Below are 27,539 nucleotides of genomic sequence, written 5' to 3'. Positions count from 1 at the left end.
TTTGCAAATATCTTCTCCCATTCTGTAGGTTGTCTTTTAGTTTTGTTGACTATTTCTTTTGCTGTGCAAAAGCTTCTTATTTTGATGAAGTCCCAATAGTTCATTTTTGCTTTTGTTTCTTTTGCCTTTGTGGATATATCTTGCAAGAAGTTACTGTGGCCAAGTTCAAAAAGGGTGTTGCCTGTGTTCTCCTCTAGGATTTGGATGGAATCTTCTCTCCCATTTAGATCTCTCATCCATTTTGAGTTTATCTTTGTGTATGGTGAAAGAGTGGTCCAGTTTCATTCTTCTGCATGTGGATGTCCAATTTTCCCAACACCATTTATTGAAGAGACTGTCTTTCTTCCAATGGATAGTCTTTCCTCCTTTATCAAATATTAAAATGAGCACATCACTTTTTGGTTTTCAAGATTGAAGGAAATAACAGATTTTTTTTAATAGGACATATACAAGCACATTTTACTTGACCTGGCATTATTTTATACACATTCAGAAAACACAAGTTGTAGCATTTTATAAGAGGATTTCCCCCTACCTTAATAGACATCAATATCCTTTAGTTTAACAATATATTTATTTGAGTTTATAATGAATAAATTTAAGATGATAACTGTGCAGTGAATACTAATTTTTGTTAACACAGTGGTTGTTGAAAATATAGTGAGAAGGATTTACCCCGAAGACTATAGTGAGAGATGAAGAGGGACACTATCTCATACTCAAAGGATCTATCCAACAAGAGGACTTAACAATCCTCAATATATATGCCCCGAATGTAGGAGCTGCCAAATATTTAAACCAATTAATAACCAAACTGAAGAAATACTTTGATAATAATACACTTATACTTGGTGACTTCAATCTAGCTCTTTCTACCCTGGATAGGTCTTCTAAGCACAACATCTCCAAAGAAACGAGAGCTTTAAATGATACACTGGACCAGATGGATTTCACAGATATCTACAGAACTTTACATCTAAACTCAACTGAATACATATTCTTCTCAAGTGCACATGGAACTTTCTCCAGAATAGACCACATACTGGGTCACAAATCGGGTCTGAACCGATACCAAAAGATCGGGATAGTCCCCTGTATATTCTCAGACCATAATGCCTTGAAATTAGAACTAAACCACAACAAGAAGTTTGGAAGGACCTCAAACACATGGAGGTTAAGGACCATCCTGCTAAAAGATGAAAAGGTCAACCAGGAAATTAAGGAAGAATTAAAAAGATTCATGGAAACTAATGAGAATGAAGATACAACCGTTCAAAATCTTTGGGATGCAGCAAAAGCAGTCCTGAGGGGGAAATACATCGCAATACAAGCATCCATTCAAAAACTGGAAAGAACTCAAATACAAAAGCTCACCTTACACATAAAGGAACTAGAGAAAAAGCAACAAATAGCAGACCCCCACCCCCAGCAGAAAAAGACAGTTAATTAAAATTCAAGCAGAACTAAATGAAATCGAGACCAAAAGAACTGTGGAACAGATCAACAGAACCAGGAGTTGGTTCTTTGAAAGAATTAATAAGATAGATAAACCATTAGCCAACCTTATTAAAAAGAAGAGAGAGAAGACTCAAATTAATAAAATCATGAATGAGAAAGGAGAGATCACTACCAACACCAAGGAAATACAAACGATTTTAAAAACATATTATGAACAGCTCTACGCCAATAAATTAGGCAATCTAGAAGAATGGACGCATTCCTGGAAAGCCACAAAGTACCAAAACTGGAGCAGGAAGAAATAGAAAACCTGAACAGGCCAATAATCAGGGAGGAAATTGAAGCAGTCATCAAAAACCTCCCAAGACACAAGAGTCCAGGGCCAGATGGCTTCCCAGGGGAATTCTATCAAACGTTTAAAGAAGAAATCATACCTATTCTACTAAAGCTGTTTGGAAAGATAGAAAGAGATGGAGTACTTCCAAATTCGTTCTATGAGGCCAGCATCACCTTAATTCCGAAACCAGACAAAGACCCCACCAAAAAGGAGAATTACAGACCAATATCCCTGATGAACATGGATGTAAAAATTCTCAACAAGATACTAGCCAATAGGATCCAACAACACATTAAGAAAATTATTCACCATGACCAAGTAGGATTTATCCCCAGGGACACAAGGCTGGTTCAACACTCGTAAAACCATCAATGTGATTCATCATATCAGCAAGAGAAAAACCAAGAACCATATGATCCTCTCATTAGATGCAGAGAAAGCATTTGACAAAATACAGCATCCATTCCTGATCAAAACACTTCAGAGTGTTGGGATAGAGGGAACTTTCCTCGACATCTTAAAAGCTGTCTACAAAAAGCCCACAGCAAATATCATTCTCCATGGGGAAGCACTGGGAGCCTTTCTCCTAAGATCAGGAACAAGACAGGGATGTCCACTCTCACCACTGCTATTCAACATAGTTCTGGAAGTCCTCGTCTCATCAATCAGACAACAAAAAGACATCAAAGGCATTCAAATTGGCAAAGAAGAAGTCAAACTCTCCCTCTTCGCCAATGACATGATACTCTACATAGAAAACCCAAAAGCCTCCACCCCAAGATTGCTAGAACCCATACAGCAATTTGGCCGTGTGGCAGGATACAAAATCAATGCCCAGAAGTCAGTGGCATTTCTATACACTAACAATGAGACTGAAGAAAGAGAAATTAAGGAGTTAATCCCATTTACAATTGCACCCAAAAGCATAAGATACCTAGGAATAAACCTAACCAAAGAGGTAAAGGATCTGTACCCTAAAAACTATAGAACACTTCTGAAAGAAATCGAGGAAGACACAAAGAGATGGAAAAATATTCCATGCTCATGGATTGGCAGAATTAATATTGTGAAAATGTCAATGTTACCCAGGGCAATGTACACGTTTAATGCAATCCCTATCAAAATACCATGGACTTTCTTCAGAGAGTTGGAACAAATTATTTTAAGATTTGTGTGGAATCAGAAAAGACCCCGAATAGCCAGGGGAATTTTAAAAAAGAAAACCTTAGCTGGGGGCATCACAATGCCAGATTTCAGGTTGTACTACAAAGCTGTGGTCATCAAGACAGTGTGGTACTGGCACAAAAACAGACACGTAGGTCAATGGAACAGAATAGAGAATCTAGAAGTGGACCCTGAACTGTATGGTCAACTAATTTTTTTAAAAAAATTATGATAGTCACACAGAGAGAGAGAGAGAGGCAGAGACACAGGCAGAGGGAGAAGCAGGCTCCATGCACCGGGAGCCCGATGTGGGACTCGATCCCAGGTCCCCAGGATCGCGCCCTGGGCCAAAGGCAGGCACTAAACTACTGCGCCACCCAGGGATCCCCTTTTTACACTTTTTATTGTGAGTTAATACGCATTCAGGAAAATCCACAAAGTATAAGTACACAGTTTAACAAATCACTGGGAACACCCATGTAACCGTTACCACAGCAAAAATCGGGGCATTGCCAGACCCCAGGGGTCTCCCCAACTCCTGACCTCACTTCTGCTTCATAGGCTTTCCAGCAATACAGCCACGACTGGACTCATAAAATAATCCTTTCTTTTCTTCGTTTATAGTCTCATGACCACATGCATGTCCTGAGATATTCCAGTTTTGCATATTTTTGAACTGTACAGAAACGGAATTGTATAGCATGTGTTGTTTTGCTCCTTGCCTCTTTTAGTCAACAATAGATTTTTTAAAAATTAATTGTAAGGGTTGTAGTCTTTGCATTCCTGTGTAGTATGCCATTGTCTGAAAATTTCTCTCTCTTTTTTTTTTCTCTCTCTCTTTTTAAAAAATATTTTATTCATTTATTTGACAGAGAGATAGAGTCAGAGAGCACAATCAGGGGTGGGGAATGGCAGAGGGAAAGAGAGAAGCTGAGCAGGGAGCCCGATGTGGGGGGCAGGGGGATCCCAGGACCCTGAGATTATGCTCTGAGCCCAAAGCAGATGCTTCACCGTCGGAGCCTGCCAGGTGCCCCCCTTGTCTGAATATTTCACCAGGCATTTGCCCATTTGACCAACGATGCTTATTTGGATTATTTCCAGTCGTTAGGTCTTTGTGGACGGTGCTGCAGTGAACTTCCCTGTACCTTTATCTGGTTGCACCCATATCTGCTGCCTACATGTATTTTCAGAAATGGAATTGCTGGTTCACGTGTGTGTTTAACTCTACAGGGACAAGGGTTCAGGCACCTGCAGAGCAGGAATTCCTGTCGCTCTAAGTACTCCACAGCACTGGGTTTTGGGACTCACTTTATATTTTCAGGGCTGCGGGTGTGTACCATTTCGCGAGGATTTCAATTTCCACTTTCTCAATTTCTATTAACAGTGAACACCTTTTCACATATTCTTCAGACATGTATCTGCTCCTCTGTGAGGTATCTGTTTATATGTTTTGCTCATTTTTCTGGGTTACTTGTCTTCTAATAATGATTATGATAATAATAAATTGTGGGAGCTCATTAGCTATAAGTCATCTGCAGATCAATGGGTCACAGGTGTAATCATCCCGTCAGTGGCTGCCCTGATGTCACTCTCTTTTTAGTGCTTCCAACAGGGGCGCCTGAGTGACTCAGGGGTTGAGCATCTGCCTTTGGCTCAGGTCGTGATCCTGGGGTCCTGGGATCAAGTCCTGGTATTCAGTCCCACATTGGGCTCCCCACAGGGAACCTGCTTCTCCCTCTGCCTCTCTCTCTGTGTCTTTCATGATAAACAAATAAAATCTTTAAAAAACATACTTCCAGTAAATATAGTTGTTTACTTTTACCTTAGTCCAATATTTCAGTCTTTTATAAACTTTTGTGCTCTTGTATCTTTTCAAAAATATCTTACTCTATCTGAGGTAACGAAATTGTCCTATGCTAACGTTTCTAATTTTATATCACTTTGTAGCTCACTTTTTTATTTTATTTTATTTTATTTTATTTTATTTTATTTTATTTTATCTTATCTTATCTTATTATTTTATTTTATTTTATTTTATTTTATTTTATTTTATTTTTATTTATTTTGTTTTTCCCTTTACATTTAGGCTAACAACTCATCTAGAGTAAAATTGTATTTGTGATAGAAGCTCAAGCTCATTTTGCTTTGTGCATGGATCCCTTATTGACTGAGTCCCACGTATCTAAATGACCCACTTCCAGTTGATTAATAAAGTGTCTCTCATCATGAGTCCTGATCAGATGTCTGAGAGTCTATTCCTGAGTTCTTTCTTCTTGCTCATTGGTCTCTCTCTGGGCCAGATACCACATTGTACTCATCACGACACCTTTATAAAAAGCCTTGATAGCAGACATATAAAGATCTCCCAGATTATTCTTCTTTTGAGTGTCAAAACTATTTTGATTATATGAATTTTCATAATTGTTTTAGAATAATTTCCTCAAGCTACCCTATATATTTGTTTTAAATTCTTTTGGGGTTTTGTTTAGGATTGCACTGAATACATGCATTTCAATATGGAAAGAAATGACATCTTTATAACATCACACTGTGAAGTTTTCCAGTGCAGAAACACGATGTATCTCTCCATTAGTCCTTTAATATCACTCAAAAAGGCTTATATTTTTTCACTAAGAGATCTTGTACTATTGTTCTTCTTGTTATAATTATATCTCATCTTACACATGAGAGGATCTTATACAGAGTATATTTTCCTCAAATTTATTTGTTACTGGTATAGAGAAATACAGTGTTGTTGTTGTTTTTAATTGATTTTATCTCCCCCAATTCTGGTAAACTCTCATGAGTGCTTTCAGCTTTTCTACAGATACTTTTGGAGTCTTTCCATCAGAGCACCTACCCACAATTACAGTTTTGTTTCTTCCTTCAGAATTATTTCTTCTCTTCCAATTCGTAGACCTTTCATTTTATTATTTCTTTAAAATACTGGATAGTATTAATTTATCATGCTTAATACACTGGATAAGAACTGCATAGTAAACCAAAAAAGACGTGGTGACCGAGGAAGTATCCCCCTTCTGATAGAACCTAAGGGAAACCATCCAGCACTTCAATGTTAAGCAAAGTATATGCTGCTGCTTTGATAAACACCTTTTATCAGTATAGGGAGTTCCTTTCTATTTTTAAATTACTGAGTGACTTTATTGGGAATGGAGTTTTAACCTCATTTAATGCGGATAGAATCTCCTGAAATGACTATATTATGACAATCCTTTAGGAACTGATTTTGAGTTGAAATACTTTGATTGGTTTTCTAATAATAAACCAATCTTGCATTTGGCTATAAACTCAGTGAAATCATGATTTATAGTTAGTCAGAAAATATTTTGTTTAAGATTTTTTTATTTCTATTCACTAGAAAGGTGACCTATGATTTGCTCTTCTTTATCTTCTTTAAAGATCAATCAGTTTGTGAAATGAATTCTGGAAGAGATCCTGTACAATTAGAATTATATCTTTATTAAATATTTGGGAAAAATGTGGAAGGTAAAACCATCTGAACCTAGGGTTCTCTTAGTGGAAAGGGTTTTTGTTTTAGAAATCAATGTTTTATAGAAGAACTACTCACATATTCTATGCTGTGGGGAGGGTAGTTTGGGTGAGTTATATTTTTCTATGATACTTTGTCCATTTAATAAATTGTTCTATTGGCTTAAGGTTGTCTGTTAATATCATTTTATTATCTTTTTTATATCTGCCTATCTCCAGAGACTGATCCTTTTCATCCATGAAATTAGTCCTTTGGGCCTTCTCTCTTCTTTTCTGGACCAGTCTCAACAGAGTTTACCAGTTTGAGTTATTCTGAAGAACCACTATTTGGATTTATCTTCTCTGTATTGGTTTTCTACTGTAATAACTTCTGACTGTTATCATTATTATTAGTATTATTATTATCATTATTATTATTTTGCTTCTCCTTTCTTACTTCCTTGGGTTTATTTTGTTAATTTCTTTTTCTCTTAAGCTTTTGAGATAGATTCTTGGTTCATTAATTTGTATATCTTTATACATGTATATATTTAATTGTATTCTTTAAGTACTCCTGCAGTGATATCACACAAGTTCAGATATATCGTAGTTTTGTTGTAGTTCAGTTCAAAATATTTTATTTCCATTATACTTTCTGCTTTGATTGACAGGTTGCTTAGAAATATATTTCTTAATTTCCAATCATTAGTGTATTTTGTTGTATCTTTTTTGTTTGTTTGTTTGTTATTTCCAACTTAATGGCACAGTTGTCAGAAAATATGCTCTGTGTAACTGGAACCTTTAGAAATGTGTTGAGAGTTGCTTTCTGGACCAGGATATGTTCAATTTTGGAAAAATATGAAAGTATGCTAGCAAAAAATCCATTCTGCCGTGGATTTCTTTTTCTTCCTCTCTTTTTGTTTCTCTTTCCTTTGTTCCTTCTTCTCTCCCTCTCTCCCTCCCTCTCTTATCCTTCCTTCCTTCCTTCCTTCCTTCCTTCCTTCCTTCCTTCCTTCCTTCCTTCCCTCCCTCCCTCCCTCCCTCCTTCTTCCTTCCTTCCTTCCTTCCTTCCTTCCTTCCTTCCTTCCTTCCTTCCTTCCTTCCTTCCCTTCTCCCCCACCTCTCTCTCTCCTTTTCTCTTTGCACTAGGTTACATTTGTTAATCTCTTTGTTTAAAGCTTCATACCATTAACAATTTATCTGTTTGTGTTTTTCTTTATTATAGAGGATGACATTGCAAAATTTCCACAATGATTGTGAGTTATTTTACATTTCCTCCTGTAATTGTATAAGTTTCTTCTTTTCGTGTTTTGAGGTCATAAAATTATATGAGATTCATAAATTGTTGTATCTTCCCAATAAATTGAACTTTTTATCTTTTGGACCTCTCATTACTCACTCTTTATGTCTAGTAACCCCCTCTGCCCAAAAGTCAGTATCGCCAATGATAATATAGTTACCTAGGTTGCTTTTGATTGATAATTCCTTGCTATACCTTTTTATCATTACTTTTATTTTAACCTTGTGTTTGGGATATGCCTTATGTTTTAGATGTGTTTCTCATAAGTTACAGACATTTGGAATCTTGTAGTCAGTCCCTGTGCTTTTTTTTTTTATTTTTATTTATTTATGATAGGCACACAGTGAGAGAAAGAGAGAGAGAGAGAGAGGCAGAGACACAGGCAGAGGGAGAAGCAGGCTCCATGCACCGGGAGCCCGACGTGGGATTCGATCCCGGATCTCCAGGACCACGCTCTGGGCCAAAGGCAGGTGCCAAACCGCTGCGCCACCCAGGGATCCCCAGTCCCTGTGCTTTTAACTGGAGCTTCTACCTTTTGATTCTTGCTTTAACTGATTCTTGCTTTTAACTGGAGCTTCTACCTTTTGATTCTTGCTTTAACTGGAACATTTAGTTTGTAACTATATTAATGAACTTATTAGATATGGTTCATTTCATGGAAGAACTCTAGTGATGAGAAATTCTGAATTCCACATTAAAAATTAATTATAAAAAATAATTAATATAAAAAATTATAATTCTGTATAGGATTTTCCCAATATTCACTCACTATTTGATCTCTATTTGAAAACCTGGAAAAATAAACTGAGATGGGTGAAGAAAATAGAGTCTGTAGTGGAAAACCACTATTAACCTTAGTTGACCCAGGCTAAGTGTCACTGCTGACAGAAACCACTTTCATGCTATGGATACTATGAGCATTTCACTTCCTCAGCCATTTACATATATGAGGTAATAGAGGAATGAAATTGAATATATGCATTGTGGAATTTGGAAACTAAATTATGTCGAAAACAATAAATATTGTAATCCAAACACCAACAATTGTAGAAAGGGCAAGATTAGCACTTTCTACTCATGTAGAGAAGTAAACCCCCAAAATAAATAAAATATGTATTTATAACTATTCCTAATAAATGTTTCATTGCTATATCGCTAAGTGGGAGAGTTTTGAGAGTGGAAAATAATGTAGCACAGGTTCCATCTTTCCAAGCAAGTTCACAAATACACAACTGACTATTGGCCTGAAAGCTTCCAAGTTGTTGTATACCTGGGCATTCGGAATCATTAGCATGCTCACATTAATTTCCACTCCAGCTGCAAAAAATAAAAATAAAAATGAGATTGTCTGTGTTTTGTAAATTAAATGATAGAAGCTGATAGAGATTGAATTTCACCCAATATGTGATCAATTTTAATACTGGGAATATTTTAGGATGCAATGATGATCTAAACTATGCAGTATTCACTAGAATTTTTATAAACATTGTTCAAGCCTTGGTGGGGGAGTAAGTGTGGCATAGTCTGAGAATAGAAGTAGGTAAGAGTAAGGCAGATGGTTTGCTCCCTTCTTCTTCATGCTGTTATGACATTCCTTTTCTTCACAGAAGCAGTTGTCCTGTGTTCACGTAATTACTTTCCTGCTGGCATTACCGTGGAAGTCTTATAAACAGTTTCATTATTTCATAGGAGATGCTAAATGGACATGATATTAGATATTCCTCAATTGGTAATACTACTGATAATCCAATACACAATCTTCTTTTACAGGCCAGTACTTCAGGATCTATATAAATGCTCTCTTCATGCCTAAAGCCTAACCAGACCACAAAAGGAAATTTAAAAAATTGGAAAGCCCAAGTTATATCTCTTTGGAAAAGTGAACTAAGCTTAACTGTTCCACACTCAATATTCAATTTATTTTTTGAGCGTATTCTCAATATGTATACTTAGTTGTATTTCCTAATTATTAAAAAGACTAATATAACACATTTGTCTAAGTGACAGACATTCATTTGAATCTTTTAAGGCTAAAAATGTTCATAGATATCCTTCCAGACAGGAAATGATGACATATTGAGTTTATAATTTAAAAATTCTAATAACATGATTGCAACTTTTTTTTTTTTTTTAGGAAAATAACCATAGTTCAACTTAGGAGAGAATAGTAAAATCTAGTGAACCCAAGCTATGTCAAAAAGATGTTAGATTGACTTTATGCTGCCATCAGTTGAATTTTGCAGGTGTTATCAATATGCAGTTTGATTTTGGTCAGTATCTGTATGAAGAGAATTTTTTTTCTTTTTTTTCCCCAAAGATTTATTTAGAGAGAAAGAGCAAACAGGGGGAGAAGAAGGAGGAAGGAACCTTCAAGGAGACTCGACACTGGGCAAGAAGCCAATGCAGGGGCTCAATCTCACCATGAGATCACAACCTGAGCCAAAACCAAGACTTGGTCTCTTAACCAACTGAGCCTCTCTGGTGTGCTAAGAGGAGAACTTCTAAAGGCACATTCCCACTGGGGAAAATTCTTAAGATGCCACTTTCAAATATAAAAATTATACTTCTTGGTAAGCTTTTGTAGGCATGTGTGTGTTTTTTGTGTTGTGTATGCTCACAAACACTCATATATGTTTAAGATTCTCTCAACCCCCTGAAGGGTTGGAAACACTCACAATAGTACAAATGCCAGATTCACATCTAAAGATATACTTTTAATTTAAAGATAATAAATAAAAGCTCCAAAAAGAATTCATGCCAGATTTGTTTAACTTTATGTCCTACAAATATTGAAAGTAAAGTAATACTCCCATCTTCCTATTCTAGTATAATATAATCTGGCCTAGTTCTTTCAAATTCTTATTTCTAGAAATGTTATCAGTTTCCTATACTATACATCAAGCATTATGAAAAGCACTTATTGTGTTTTGTAGATTTTCCAGTAGTGACCATACATCTCTCATTTTGCCAAGAATGTTGCCAATTGGTTGGATGAGATGATTTCTGTTGCTTTCAATAGGAAATACAACTCACCTGAGTTTAAGGACAAGCCAAAAAGAGTCCTGGGGAGACCTCTGACCCTAGTCTCAAACAGTGTTAACCGAGCAAAGTTCCCCTCGCATCTCAGCTCTGCTGCCTCGGGGTTGAACCTGTTTGCAGCACTCTTTCTTCCTGAGGTAGCTACAGCCATTCTAATATATCCACATTTTGTGTGCTTCAGAGAGGGCAAGAGTTCATTTTCCATGGAACAGAAACAACATTTTGGAATTGAGTCTCACCGGCCCTGATCAGCTTGATCTGGGTCATTTGTTTCTGTCTGAACTCTGCTTGATTGGGAAACTGAAATAAGTCACTTAAGCAGTGTAGAGCAAATCCTCTGCCTTTGTAACTTTACATTTTCATTGATTAGACACAGGAGAGGAGACATATTTCCTCCAGACTTTGGGACATTGTTATTTGAAGGAGGATGGACTGATGCTAGGAGGCAAAAGTAACAGCCACTGATTACAGCCCCCCACGTTTTGCAACCGCCTCTTCCCAAGGACACACATCTACAAAAATGTCCTTTCTCTCAGTTCTAGGTTAGGATTAAGAATTCTTGGTTGACATCCAGTTCTTTGATCGGTCTTCCTCTACTCCCTCGTGGTGTGGTGGTCTATAGCCAAATGACAAATTAAACAATTGCTAATGCACCCAGTATACACAAATAGAGAACCAGACTCATTAGGGTGGGAGTGATGGGGACGACCTCTCTTTGAAGAATGGAAAACAATGCTCAGTGGTCAGCATTCCACAGCACATTTCACATCCTGCCAGGAGTAGTTGTGAGGATCCCGTAGCTGGTTGTACAGGTTCTTAATCATTAGTCTGGTTGCTCGGATTTTTGTTCTCTGGGAAAACTGCCTTTGTCTGTCTTCCAGGGGGATACTGGAGATGGCTTTGGGAAGATGTCCTTTCTGGGACTGGTCATCTTTGACATCATATCTTATTTTTCCATAGGATCAGAGGTTTATGGATTATCTCAAAGTTGAACAATCCCAGACCATATTTAGCCACCCTAGGAATTATTCCAATTATACAATTCTTTAAAACACAGGTATTTTTATTCACTTATATTCATTAAACTCTATGGTTCATACCAAAGCACGGATCATATTGAGATAGCAGGTATGTTGATGTTGAATATGTAAATTAAGATTGGAACCCGGGAGAACCTTAATCTCACAGGCCACTCACAGCCACATTATGTCATATTCTTTCTCCCTCAGAAAAGAATTGTTTCCATTTAAAATAGCCATTCTCTGAGATGTAGCATGAGGGCAAAGATCATGTGGGCGGCATCTCCTCAATGCAGATCACTGGGTGAAACACTCCAAGATAAAGGTCACGATGGAAGCTCTCAGCCTGAGTACTAGAGTGGAGAGCAGGGCATCTGGTCATAGCCAGCTTCTGAAAACCATATTCAGCATCTTCCCACAGACTAGACTACATGCAGTGTGGACTTGCTACATCCCAGAGACTCAGATTTCTCTGACAGTGGCCAGTTCAAGTCTCCCTCCCATCACTTTCAACCAGTATCTGGGAAACCCTTTGTGTTGAGTATTTTTCTCTTCCATTCCAGGATTTCTTGTAGGATTTTAGCTCCACCACTTACTAAGCATGTGGCATTAGGCAAGTTATTTATGTTCTCTTACTCTTTGTTTTCCAACCTGTAAAATAATAAAATAATGCTCACCTTGTATTACAAGGTCCTCAGAATAAGAGATTGGGTGTAGAAAGTATCAACACAGAGCTTAGCCTAGAGTAGGTGCTCAGTATTGTTATCAGTGATAGCATTAATCATTGGAGTAGGGGTCATAGGAATAGAAGATCGAAAGAATTAGAAATGTTTATGGGAAACTTTTTAAGGATATAATCTCTGAATGAAAAGCAATCCATATGCAATTCAAAGCTTAAAAAATGACTGGAGGAGGAAAAGAGCTACAGAAGTGCAGAATAATGTCAATGAGGTCATGCAATGAAACAAAAACAAAAACAGGACATTGCTACGTGGTATCAAACCATATATGAAAATGTTGAGAGATTAGTGATCTGGGCTTATAAAGAATTTGGAAGTAAATACAAAATAAAAATCCAAAACAACACCGTGCAGAAAATGACAAACCTATTATTGCTTCCTCTCCAACCAGATGCTGGCACCACCTTGCCCTCCTCCCCTACTAAGTCCCTAGGTCCCCTCATTCAGAGGTGTCTATGATATCACCATCCCATGAGGGATTGCTTGTCATTTGTTTACTCACTGTGCTGCAGCTTGTCACAACACAGCATGATGTCACAACAGGTCAGATAAACACACTCTGGCCCCTTTCTTTCAAAAGGCACAATGGTTGTGAAAAAAAATAACATCTTTCCTCTGTTTGTTGCTTAAAAAGCTGCTCTGAAATCTGACATGTCCACACATTGTAGGAACTACCTTTGAGCTCCGGTAGAGCATCTTCCCAGGCAAAAGTGCTTCAAGGAGCCTGGATTTTTGCTCACAGGCACTGTGTTCTCACTTGTCAGGCTGCCAGCTGGTTTTCTAAATACTAGTTGCAGCTATAATTTCCCAAGTTAGATTAAGGTAACCACTCTAAGCAGGTGGATTTTTTTTTTTTACATGAAATGATGAAAAGCCTAAGCTAAGCAGTTGAATTGAGGCTGAAAGCCCTTGATGAGGGCTCGTGGTCTTAGCACCAGGTAGGGCCTGTTTCACACAGATGCATCTCAGCTCTGTTACCTTTAGTGAAGTCAGGGACAGTCAGGTGTGTCTGGTTGGCAACAGGCAATCTGGGTCGCCTCCCTCTGCCTCCCTCTCTCTCCCACTTGTCTTCTCACCCTTATTTATTTATTTATTTATTTATTTATTTATTTATTTATGAGAAAGAACATGGGGGAAGGGGCAGAGGGAAATGGAGACAATCTCAAGCAGACCCCCCACTGGGTGTGGAGCATGGCCTGAGGCAAAATCAAGGGTTGGACTCAACCAACTCAGCCACTTGGATTCCCCCATCATCCTCTCTCATTTTCTTATAGTATCTTCAATAACTTCCTTCCCACTATCCTTCCTCCCCACTCCCACCTCAAGATTTGCAGGTAATAGATGTAAAGTTTACACAATCTCATTGAAATGTCTCAGTGTGGCATGTCATTGCACTGTGCACGAAGCCCGACATCCATCATGACAAGGGGTATTCTCATGGGTTGCCTGTAGGTTACTGTTTCTGCTGTCCCTTTTTTTTTGTGGGCCACAGTCTGTGAGTGAGGTGGACGGCTGAAAAGGCTCTTCATACAGGTGCTGAATTTCATTATCATTCACAGTGAAAATGGGCTACTTGGGAGTCCTTCCCTGTGGACATACAGACATGCGTTGGTTTGATCGTCCTTTGGATTTTTCTAACCCAAGGTTCTGGAGTTTGTATGAGCAATAAGGAAGATGACACACAATTTTAAACAGCATTTTTAAATTTAGCAGTTTGGAACACAGAGTCCCTTTTTATAAGGAAAAAAATTTTTGAGATGTATCGTGACATTCTGGTTGATGTTTTTCTCCGTCGCTTGCCATGACTGTCAAAGTAAGAAGGAATAACAGCACAGACGCAAAACAAAGAAGTGTGTGCCCACAGTAGAAAAGATTGCATGACATGAATCTAATTGATCTGCAGCTGGATTGGCTGTGGGAAGATCAAACATGTTGGAATCAGAAATATTGCACATTTTTGGCAAATTACGCAGATTATCATGATGTGAGATCTGTAAAATGGAGACAATGTGTCCTATCTTGCAGGATTGTAAAAACCAGCAATCAAGTCATCTAGATTTCCTAAGAACTGGTCCGGTTTGCACAACTTTTTGGTAGAACCGATGACTGTGAGTAGCACACAGGTAAACTGTAAAAAAAAGTCCTGCATCTATTTAGTGATGCCTGCATTTCTTCAAATTGCACTTACGACAAATGAGACCAGTTTCCTCATTTTTTGTTTTGGAGTTAAAGATTTCCTTTTTAAGGCTCGCTTCGGTAGGCCATATCCTAGAATTGGAACGATACAGAGGGAATTAGCATGGTCCTCACACAAGGATGACATGCAAATTCATGAAATGTTCGTATTAAAAAAAAAAAAAAAAAGAAAGAAAGAAAGAAAGAAAAGTGAAAGATTTCCTTTTTAAATCCCACATTTTAATGAAACAGTGAGGCTATCACACCCCGATACAAGGGTATGAAGAGAAAGCACACCCCCTTATCGAGGTCCTGTGGGCAATGCCGGAGTTTGGAAAACACTTGACACTGTGGCACTATAACCCTGATGTTTGGCATATGATGACCGGCTTTACCATCATGATGATAATTAGAGTCGAAATACCGCGGGTCTGTCTTTGACTGTGAGGTACTGAAGGTCCTATCCCCTTTGCAAGGGCCAGGGGGGCGCAGAGGGCAAAGTGCGTCCAAGGTGCCCCTACCCACGCCCCCCCTCACAGCCTGGGTTCAGGGGTCACACTGGCATCTACCCAGAGCTGCGGCAGGGGTCACACTGGCATCTACCCAGAGCTGCGGCAGCAGGTACGAGTTTCTGGGCTCAAATCCTGGCTTGGGTCACACTGTTCCTGAGAGTCAGAGATGATCAGAGTTTAGAAGTGAGTTGACCACACTGAAGAAGCAGAATATTTCTCACAATGGGAGATTTTAGGGATCTCAGATGAGATCCACATGCAGGTGGGATTTTAGGAGGAGGTGTGCCACAATGGCTAAGACCCTGAGTTTTGACGGACTGGGGTTGTTTTCATCTTCCCTCTGTGGGGCAAGGCTTCTCATCTGGGAGGCTCAGTTTTCTCTTCTGAAGCATCGGGTGGAAGGGACCCATCCATCATACGGGACATTGAAAGAATTCAATGGAAAGATGCCTGAGAGGTGTCTAGCAAGGCATCTGATAGAGTTACTCAGTAACAGGTTCTCTAGCATGTTAATGAATAATGCTCATGGACAATTCACACCATGCCCCAAACTGTAGATTTCAGCTCTGAAAAAGAGGAGTCACTGTGTAAGGATGGACTTGACCTCTTTTGACACGTTGCTCAGCTTGTTTGCACACACAGCATGAACATGCAACACGAGTGCACGGTCAAGGAACTTCTGAGTGCCACGACCTCCAAGACCTGAGGGGCCACGACTTCTAAGACCCTAGATTCTAAGGGATCATCTTGTCCAAGCCCCTCACATCACACACAGGGAGCCAAGACGTGGAACTAAAGGGACTTCCCAGGGTCCTATTACTAACCAGTGTTTGACTATTTTCTAACATCACCTACCTACTCCAGGCTTGTGGAAATTATACCCTAAGTTTTGAAAATGTTAGCTGTATATTTATTAAACTCATGAAATTCATTGTTTGCATCTATTCTCTCACAGATGCTCTTTTCTGGAGCACCAAAGGCTGAAGAGAGAGAGCTCAGACACCGCCCTGGAGAGCTGGGCAGCCTCAGGTCATGGGTGACTATGTAAGCCATATGAAGGAAGCTGACTTTATCTTGGGGACTTTGGGGTGGCACCAAAGGGTTTGAAACAGGAGATGATCATGTTTATTTTTGTTTTGAGAAGGCAGGCCTGGCTGAGGAAGGGACATTCTATTAGAATGAAGCAAGCCTGAGGCGAGAGGCCAGACGGGTTGGTTTCCATATTTCAGATGACAAGTGATGGTGAATTAGAGAAGTTTCTATGGAGCAGAACAGAAGAGGACACACTGGAAGGACCCTTCCAAGAAGAATCACTGAGGCCTGGTGTTGATTCATTGGGGGAAGAGGGAGGAAAACAGGAGAGTGGATCATGGTGTTGAAGCCTCATGAGAGCTCTTTGTAAGATCCCACTGAATCCTCTCAATCACCCTGTAGGGTTGATGACCCCATTTTAGTGGATGGTTTGGATTCTGTATGGTTTCAAGGAACCATTTAAAGGACCCAGCTTCCATAGTCTAGGTGTACAAACTCTACACACTAATTTAATCCCATTCAGAATGAACACAAACCAGAGAGAGAAATACTGAGACAAGAAAGCATTTTTTTCCCCATAGAGTCAGTGATCTGATAAACACAACACGGCCTGTGGGACTCTGAGAAGCTTAGCTAGTCTTAGACCCACTATAAATTTCTCAGAACATTCTTCAACTCTTTGTAAGAATAAATTCAGATCTATAAGTGACAATGTGCTTCTAAAAACTGGTGTGAAATCACAGTAATAATAAGAAAATCTAAGTAAATTCCTCAGAATGTGAATCCAGATGCTGGAGATTTCTGTTTTCCCTCCATCCACAAACACACATGCAAAATAGACATGAACTTTTTACCTACCCTTTTCAAAAATAACATATCATGCTATGTTCAATAAGAAACCTCAACATAGTTATCTCTATGAGCTCCAAGTCCTAAAACAATGACTTTTTCATTGCTTTGAAGTGACCTAATGGATTAAATATCACTTATAGTGCAAGTGAGAGCCACCAACAAACCAATAGCTAAACGAATTATTACATGAATGCCTAGTAAGCTGAACTACCGGAACTTTTTTTTTTTCTTTTTCAAGTGGAAGATAAAACCTTTATCATAAACAGGAACATCCTCAGGAATTTTTATTCTTTCTGTATTGTAGAATACTTTCATATTTATTCACCCATAAGTCACTATTACTCTGTTTCATAATCTCCATTATGAGCAATAGGGACAGTTGGGTATTTGCAGATTTTTATTGATCTTGTTTTATATATATATTGTACATTTGAGTCTAGATAGGTCTTATTGGCACTTCAAGCTCATTTAGATGAGACCAAAGTCACTAGTACGGTCTGTATTTGCTACAGCACTTTTTAATTCAAAGAAGAGGGGATCCTGTATTCTGATCATAACTCTAAACAACAGAATGAGGCACAGAGGCTTAGTATTGAAATGAAGTTAAGGCATCACATCCACTGTGCTTCAACAATAGGAGATATTATTGATCTTTTCCAGGTGTTAGATAAATCGTAGCACCTGCTTACAGTATCAGCAGAGAGATTGCTCTCCAGATTCACACTTCACATGTGATGCCCTTTTACCTGAAGCATGGATGCCCTGGCTTAAATCTGGAATCATTCAAGCCTTCCATTTGAATGTGGAAGTGGACAAATATGAATGAGGGGCAACATAGAGCCGACATCAGGCTTTTCCAAATGGACCTTAGCTCTGTCCTTGTTATATTGACTTCATCGCGAATTGCCTCCTGCCGATGGGTCTGAGGCCACAGATACAAATGCAAACCTAACAGGCCGGTTTAGAAATATCTCAGTACCCATACATGGTCTGTGTAATTCTGGCTCAATAATGTTGAAAGTCCCTCTGCACTCTACTTTCAATCGCAACTCCCAGTAAAACCCTCTGATGAGTTCCTTGGCTGATTTCCTTTCCTTTTGTCTTACTTTGATTTCAAACTCAGAAAGATAGACTTTGTCGGCTTGCAAGGACTTTGCTCCAGCTTTTCTACATTTGTGTTTAGTGTTGGACTACCAGCCGTCCCGTGTCGGAGGCCGTGAAATCTTACAGGACCTGCAGGATGCTGTGTTAGGTCACACACGTATTTCATTTGCCTTCTTTTCTGCCCTTCTTGCTTGACTCAAAATAAGATCATCATTACTTACCCATGATTCGACACTCTTCAGAAGCTAAAAGGACAAGATAATGTGTGCAAATCATCTGAACCCTTCTGAAGGAAATCACTGTCTGAACTGTACTTAACACTATATTTAGTACTTCCTGGCATGAGAAGTAATTTTTCTGAAAATAATCTTTATAGATTTTATATCAAGTCTTTAATGAAAGAGATTTTTTTTCTCTTATGTCCCATCAGTACCCATAGGTATTAAGCTATCCAAGTGTATTTTATATTGACATTTTCCCTTAGTTTCAGCATCATAGTTGTTAATTTGTTCCAAAATTTAAAAACCTGAAAAATCACAGAGATAGTACCATGCATAATGGCTCGAAATCAAGATGACTATTAAGTAGCAGTGAAATTTGTATTTAAGTGGTGTATATATATATATAGTTATAAAGGTGGAAAGAGAGATAGACGAAAGTAGAGAGAATACAGGTGTGCGTACGGATGTGTGTATTGTGCGGCTAAGAGAATATGCATAGCGTATATGTAAGTTCACAGCGAAACACAGAGCTTACTGAAGCATTCATGTAGAATTAATACTCAGAAAGCAATTGGTCTTGAATTCTTAAAATTATTAGAAGATAATGAAAATAAATGGGCAAGCTAAATTATAGTGTGTAGTGGAGCACACTGGAGAGATGAAGGTAGAAGGGAAAATAAGAAGGTGACTTCCATGAAAGAGGGGGCTGATATGTCACTCGCACTCAGGGGCCCACAGTTCCATCCCCTAACCTGGGTGGTCATGACAAGGGTGTCGGCCTCACTCAATTCTTTATGTTATATACGTTAATATTTTATGTGCCTTTCTGCGTCTGTGCTATATCTAACATAAAATCATGTTTTTCCAAAACCCTTTGTTGCAAGAAAAATCCCGCAATATGTAGGGAGTGAGGAACCCCATGAAAATGTCCCAAGTACGCATTAGGTGTGATTTTACTGCCTTGGGCTGCTCTCTTGTTTAAGGCAGCAGCACAGCAGTGCAGGAGTGTGAACCACTTAAGCAGAGGCAGGGAGCTTGCACGTCTGGCTTGCAGAAGCCAATGACATCTTTGCCAAAAGGAGAAGCTAACGTGGTGACAATTGCAGGCTGACCGGGACCAGGAGGGTATTGGGAATGACCTCAGGGCCATAAAGACCGTTGTAATTAGGTAACCAGGCAATGAAAAACACAACAAAATGTGGTTCTGGGAGAGATGGCTAATTAAAAGTCTTTACGAGGCATCCATTGTGCACCAACTAAATTGCTAGATGGCGTGAGGTAGGTCGAAGAATCACAGAAGCTCTTGAGGGAAGTTATAGTTTATTGGGAGGAAAACATTCACCCAGAAGAGTAATTTGTGAAATAGCAGGCTGGTGGCAAATGCAAAATATATGTCAGAATAAAGAACACATAAGAATTGAAGGGACATAGTAAAAGAAGGATTGGCAGGGGATGCTTTGAGAATAGTGGTGTGTGTGTATGTGTGTGTGCGTGCATGTGGATGCATGTATGTGTCTCTGTGCATGTGTGCATGTGTGTGGTGTGTGTTCTGAGGGAGGAGGAACACCGATTAGCAGGAAGGATGGTTATGAGCTTCAGGGCCAGCAGGAGGGTCGGGAAGGGACAGCTGAAGCCATGAGCGCAGGCCTGCGGGAGGGACAGAGGACTCAGCCACTGCAACCAGAATTTTCAGTATTTTCATCCAAAAGAAAGTCCCCTGTCAACACGGAGGCCTGACCTTGGCTGTAAAGCCACATTGTGGTCATGGTGAAAAATAACTGGAATCGAAGACACTTTAGAAAAACAATTTAAGTCACTTATTTACGCCAACCAGTGATAGTGAATGGCGATGCTTGGAGTTGATTTTCTCAAGAATATCTGAGAAAATAAACAGGGCACCTTCAAAATCACTTATTCTCCTCACAAAGCAAAAACACCTGAAGAGCATAGCATTTAGGCAGCTGCTAATAAGCGATTCTGTTAATTATTACTGGCTTAGTAACAGCCTTAATAATTCAATTTTTATTTAATGACTAGATAAGAGTTTACCCAACCGTATGACTGTTTAATACTTCAAGCTCTGTTTTATTATCAAATTTGCATAGATATCTGTAAAAAAAATAATAAAACAAGGAATAGGAGCTAGAACATTTCTATGTGCCTTCCTGGAATAAATTGCAATTTCTGTGTTTGCGACATGAGGAAATACGCTGGAATCACTTCGAAATTAGCCAAAGCCGTAATCGTGAAAATCCTCAAACGTAAGAGGAATTAAAAACAACAGCCCAGCCCTTCTTGTTTATATATGCAGGTTCCCAGCTGTGTCCATTGTGAAGGGAAAAAAGGAACATGAAAGGATATTGGGTTTCTGCCAGAGAAGTAAATGGGATCTCCATATTCCATTTATTGCCATGGCCAGCTTGACTTCTTTTCATAATATATTTAGTTAATGCAAATAGAATGACTTAGTCCTGGTTGGAATGAATAATCGTATTAATGATCAGACTCGGGATGTCAAAATTGTCAGCCTCGCCAGCTAGATGGCAGATGCTTAGCTTTTTCAGGACGACTTCTGTGAGATATTCTTCAATTTGGGGCATACCAAGTCCCACCTCTCTCCTGGTTCAGTATGTGGCTTGTTTCTCAATGATCCCTATAAAGGAAATACCCAGGGACACATTTTCCCCACTTCCTACTCCTGCTTTCCAGCTGGAATCCTGAATCCAATTATAAATCCATTAAAATGTATATAAATGACTGAAACCGTAGCAGGCCTCTTCAGAGCTTTCCCTTGCTTCTAGAAGAGGGCCCTCGCAGTGGGTTGTGTGGCCTGAATGCTGAGACAAACCATCATTTTAGAATCTGGTTTCTATGTAATTGATGATACTTTTTAATGGCGACCTACCTTCCCTTCCAGTTTTATTTAAAATAGAGGTTCTTAAATTTCAAACTCATATATTTTCAGCCACATGGGAGACCAGTCAAGCTGCTCTCATTTTTAAAGCAAGCATGATGTAATGACAAGTTTGTCAGAGCAGATCAGGGCATTGATATAATGGTGCGTTTGAAGAGATAGTTAGTTATGCAGGCAGACATGCCAATTTACAGAAACTCCTCCAAGGCTTTCAGGCCAAGGGAAATAGAGCTGTTTACAAAATGCTTTGCCCAAGATGAATTGTTTCTCAAATATCTTCTCTAGACACTTCATTAATGCCAATTTTCTTCTATCTGTTCAAAATCATATCTTCTTTTCCAGTTTCAGACTGTCTAGACAAATATTTTTCCAGTTCTTAATTAAGGAAGACGATTACCTCCTTCTTCAAATTTAAAGGCATATTTTTTTTTCTTTCATAACTGGCTCTGCTCCAAATGAGAGACCATTTGATAAGTTTCAGCTTACAGGTGCATGCCTAGGCAGAGAGGGACTGTTCATTCGGGAGACCCAGGGCAGCCCACTCACCTGGGATGACGTGCTAAGCCTCGGTGATGTAATTAGCCGTGTCAAACAGAAACATTTAAAGCACTCCACAAACACGTGCGGTCGGTGAAATAGCAGGATTGAATGGGGCACGCCAGAAAATTATAGTTTCTGTACAAAGAATCATTTTGTTCTAAACCATCAGAGATTTACTGGTGTCTGGAGGGTATATTCCAAATTCCTCAGCCTGTTGTTTCAAGCTCTCTGAAGCTCCCTTCAAGCTCTGCGTAGCCAACCTTTCCTACATTCTCCTCCCAAACCTCTTTTTGGACATCACTCCATTCGGATCATCCTCTGCGAGTGCTGCATGCATCTCCATAAACACAGCAGAGCTCTGCTTGCCCACGCCCCTTCCGATTACTGGTTCCTACTCATTTTTACAGATGCATTCCAGCTCCTGTCCACCAGGAAGTCTTCTCTGACCATCCTATTTGAGGAAAATGTTTATCTTTTCTAAGAGCCATAAGACGCCACGTATAACTATTGTGTGATACCATTAATCCCCGGAACTTATACTATAGATATTAATACAGATGTCTTATTTTACCAGTTAATTAAAACTATTAAAATCATAGACTATAATTTGGTCTTCAGTTCACACTCGATGCATAGACTCTGGCACATAGTAGACGCTAAGTAGATATTTCTTTTTTTTATTTATTTTTATTTTTATTTTTTTATTTATTTATGATAGTCACAGAGAGAGAGAGAGAGAGAGAGAGAGGCAGAGACATAGGCAGAGGAAGAAGCAGGCTCCATGCACCGGGAGCGCGACATGGGATTCGATCCCGGGTCTCCAGGATCACGCTCTGGGCCAACGGCAGGCGCCAAACCGCTGCGCCACCCAGGGATCCCTAAGTAGATATTTCTTTATACGAATGCTTCATCTTAAAGTGCCTTTCCACCCTCACTGTCCCTCTGCAATGGAAATCTAATGCATTCTTCAATATCATCTCCTCCAGGGGCCCCTTTCTTGAGTGTCCAAAATGAGAAGTAAACTTAAAAATATGATCCAAGACATTGAGAATAATCCTATCTCAGAAATATTATGTTTATGATTAGAAATCCACAGGTCAACAGAAGAGTGAAGTAGAAGCAAAATTTCGAGGAAAATTGAGTAGGAGATGAAAACATGAAGTGCAGGCTGATTCATAAAAGAGAAAGAAGAAAGACAAGACTGGATGTTGAGGTGGATTGATGAGGCAGGGAACCGCTGTGTTAGAGTATATTTACGCAGGACGTGACAAGGTGTACCAAAGAGGCAGGCAAGAGAGACCGATCAGTCCAAGATACCCAGGACATCCAAATGAGCTTTGCGTTTCAAATCCTTTGTGATGGTTGGCAACATGTAAAGAATGAATAACTGGTCTAGAAGAGGTGGGTGCATGGTTGCAAGAACCATGATCAGGGTCGTGTAGTGTTGCGTGAAATATCCCGACGTAACATGCACTCCTTGTACTTCAGCTGAAAATTTTGCAGAATTCAGGACTCTTCCATGCAGAAGGTACAGCACTGCGGAAGCTCATAGCAAGCTCGTTTGAAGCAGGGAGCTTGAGTCCTACATTCTAGAGTCCATGTTTCCAGGTCCTTTGGAGGCCTCTGATGCAGCCAAGAAGAAGAACGTGTTCTCAGTCTTGCAAGTCTGGGGCACGCTGATGGTGGAAACCATTCCTAGTGCTGCGATAGTCATCTTAGAAGAAATCCATGGGCTGGACAGCACTCTTACTACCATCTAGCTTCCAAGCTGATACCAAAGTATTTAAATCAGGAAGTCTGAAAATAAAACTTGGATAAGAGTTTTCCAAACTGTGGTGTACTGCTCTATTGTGTTTTTGGAAAATGCTCTGGCATGAGTAAGTGGGTGAGTGAATGACCAACCAACAAACTTCAGTGAGTAACGCTGTGGTCCATTAGCTACTTCCTCAGAACCTTTCGCCAGACTCTGAGAACCATACTGGCCTATCGAGAGAACAAGAATGAGCAATGCTGTCTTTTTTTTTTTGTCAATGATGTGGTTTCAAAGTGCGACTCTGATGAAGGGCTTTCAGCGTTTGGTCATTTCTACTTTCCCCTCGGTCTTGCCAAGTTCTCACTTGTACCCGAAGCAACAGTGACAAGCAGGACTATCTGGGCCGTGACAGTGGAGAAGGTGGCCTCCAATGCCTCATAAATTAAAACTATATATATTTATAAAAATTCTATGAAATTTAAATCTTGGGACTCATCGAACACAAGCATTCAGAGGATACTTTTTACTTTCATTCAACATTTCAGATGTTATTAATATCTCTGAACAAAATAGAGACCTTTTAAGGTAGAGCCCGTTGACCTGAAAGTAGGGTATTTCCATTAGATGTCCACTGTATTTCAGTCCTGAACGACCACAGTGACTTCACTCCAGGGAAGACTTGCAGGGGAGGTTGGAGGCTGGAGACACGGTGGGGGGGGGCGGGCCTTCCTCCGCAGCCCTGCCCCCCCTTCCTCTGACACTCGCCCTTCTATGGGAGGGGGCATCGTCAAAACTATTTTTAGAAAATTCTATCTGATGTGGAACAGCATGCATCCTGTTACTTACTCTTCAACAAGCTCTCCCCTCTGGTTTTTAAATATATACATTTGTTAGTGTAGGCAAATATTTACACTGACCTCTAACACATTTACTCCTCCCCCTTTCTCTGGCTCACTTAAAGCATCTATATAAACCTTTCTGTGCCCACAAACATAATGGATTGATTGATTCAGTGGAGCACTTTGTTAGGTTGGTATCTTAAATGTCTTATTTACATTCTGTGTGGGGGGCTGATTTGTAGCAGGGGATTATGGTGTTTGACACAGGAATGCACCGGAGCGAGCTCTGGGGCTTGGTTTTGTTTGGGGGCTTCTCTGGGGTTTGGGGTAGGAGGACCTGCCTTTTGCTCTTCCCACATCTGCCCCCCGGGCAATCGGTGGTGTTTTTATGTGGCTGAGAAGGCCAGGCTTGCAAACTCAGGGCCTTTAGCTTTGCCTGTCCAGACCTCTCCCTGACACCCTGTGCCTCACACTGCCCGGGCTGAGCTGTGCAAACACTAGTCTCTCGGAACGGCAGCTACCACTGGTGCAAGGCAAGCTGCTTTTTGTCTCTGGTTTTATCTCTTTTGCTGGGGAGTTCTGCTATTCATAGTCATGTCTAACGGTCACAGTGATTTTCTTTTCCTGCCTTTCCTCCGACCTGGCAATTATTAGCTACATCCTGTCCTTGGGGAACAGGCTGCTGCTGCTGCTACTGGCAGTGAATTAGAAAAGCATCCCTCAGCCTCTGGGGGTCACTCAATTTTACAAAACCAGACTCTTCAGGAAGGGTTCTTCGTGGCAAGAAAGCAGTAGAACTACCCCTCCTCTGCTTATGATGTTTCCCCTCCTGACATAAGTCAGAACCTAGCAGCCTTTCACTAGCAGGCTGCAGTGTGCTTCCAACAGCAAACGTGGCCTAGCGTCGACCTGAAGGAGCTTCTGAAATTCAGTTTTGCATCCCGACATTTCTGGCTTCCCCAAGTGTATGGCCGTCACAGAGGGCCAGCGTGGACCAGGAACGCCCAGAGTCACGGGCAAAGCCACAGGCTGCCCACAAAGCCTCTTCCTGATGAGAAAGAAAGGAGAGAGGAGGCTTTCACCTGCACCAGCAGTGAACTTCCTAGGGCTGGCCGGGCTTTGAGCAGGATGCTGTTCAATCTCAGGAAGAAGCAGATTTACCCAAGCACACATGGCTGGGCCTCGCCTCGTTCCTGCGGGCTTGGGTGTGCGTGTGTGCAGCACACATCCTGCTGAGCTGATGGGAGTTCCTCATTCAGCCACAGTGATGCTGGACCCGACCGCCTCCCACCAGAGTGGTGGTCATTTGGGTCACCTCCAGGAAGCCGCTCTGCTCTCTGCCACAAACCCCCCTCCCCCACCTTGAAAAACTAGAGTTACTTGAGGGTTTCTACGAGAAAGATAAAGGTCTCAATATTACATTATAATATTATCAGGCTCAGAACATAGAAGTGTGTTGTTTTCGTTTTTGTTTTTTCTCCTACTTCCAAGCACATTCAGGAAAGTAATTTGGAACTTTGAAGTCTTCTGGATTAACTCTTAACCAGGTCACACCCTTTATGCAGAGTTAATTTGAATAACGATGCTGGATCCTAAAATTCTATTTTTAAAATGATCCATTGAAGATCAGAGCTCACAATGAAGTCAAGAGGCTATTTCAGCCTCTCCAATTGGCCAACATTCTCTAAAGTGTCCACGCTGGTGTCGATAGGATAGAACAGGAACTCGCACCCATTCCTGGTGATGGAAGTTGTCACTCATTTCTTTCTGAGATCGTACTGAAAATCTGTGTTGGGACGCCTGGGTGGCCCAGGTGTTGAGCGTCTGCTTTGGCTCAGGGCGTGATCCTGGGGTCCTGGATAGAGTCCCACATCAGGTTCCCCACATGGAGCCTGCTACTCCCTCTGCCTGTGTCTCTGCCTCTTTCTCTCTCTGTGTCTCTCATGAATAAATAAATAAATAAATAAAATATTAAAAAAAGAAAAGAAAATATGTGTCAAGAGCCTTTAAAGTATTGATATGGGGTTAATTTAAAGAATTAATCTTGAAAGAAATAACATGAAAGGTATCAAGGAGGAAATAAGCCAAGTGCATTATTGTACATCCACATGATGAAATCCCATGCAATCATGTAAAGCAGGGCTCAAAATTGTGCATTTGGTGTGCAAGTGGGTCAATGGAAACATCACAGGCTGATACAGATATATATGGAAATTTAGTGTGTGACAAACGTAGAATTTTATATCAGGAATGAAGATGAACAATGTTACTATAATTTGTTATGTGAATGGAAATCATAAATTCTCTTACATCATACTTTTCCCAGATGGATTATATACACACACTCACACACATATATTTCTGTGTTTATTTAAACTGTGTGTATATATATATATATACACACATACACATCAACTCCTGATTCTAAATACACCACAAATATATTTATCCAAATAATATATTTACATACATAAATGTATATGCATGCATATATATTTATATCTTTGCATTAATTACAAGAAAATATAAACTTTTCTTGTAATATCGTGGCTTTACAAAGAAGACAGTAATACTTATTTGTCATAAAATAACAGAACAGGGCAGCCTAGGTGGCTCAGTGGTTTAGCGCTGCATTCAGCCCAGGGCCTGATCCTGGAGAACTGGGATCGAGTCCCGCACTGGGCTCCCTGCCTGGAGCCTGCTTCTCCCTCTGCCTGTGTCTCTGCCTCTCTCTCATGAATAAATAAATAAAATATTTAATAAAAAAATAAAATAATAGAACAATATGTCCATATAAATTTAAAATATAGTTGCCTTGTATGACAAAATGTATTATGAGTAAGATTAAGCCAAGAGACAATATTTTCAAGATAACCAAGAGACAAAAGCACAATATTCCTAATATGTAAAGTTTCTTCACTAGAAAAAAAATTAAAAATTAACAATCCACTGAAACAAATCTTACAGAAAACACATGAAAAACTAATACACATAAGAAAATATAAACAGCTTTTAAGGATATGTGAAAGGAAAAGAAACCTAGTGTCACCT

The 27,539-nt window shown here is 39.8% G+C and overlaps 1 non-coding gene across 1 annotated transcript; it reads left to right on the top strand.

The window, feature by feature from the left end:
• The first annotated feature begins 14,791 nt into the window (after positions 1 to 14,791).
• Positions 14,792 to 14,897, top strand: LOC121492252. The gene has a single exon (XR_005988162.1). It is a non-coding gene; the product is annotated as a U6 spliceosomal RNA (small nuclear RNA).
• The last annotated feature ends 12,642 nt before the right edge of the window (positions 14,898 to 27,539 follow it).

The sequence above is a fragment of the Vulpes lagopus genome, chromosome 5, assembly GCF_018345385.1.
Source record: "Vulpes lagopus strain Blue_001 chromosome 5, ASM1834538v1, whole genome shotgun sequence".
NCBI lineage: Eukaryota > Metazoa > Chordata > Mammalia > Carnivora > Canidae > Vulpes > Vulpes lagopus.
The sequence above is the reverse complement of the archived record's forward strand: the minus strand, read 5'-3'. Positions and strand labels throughout refer to the sequence as shown.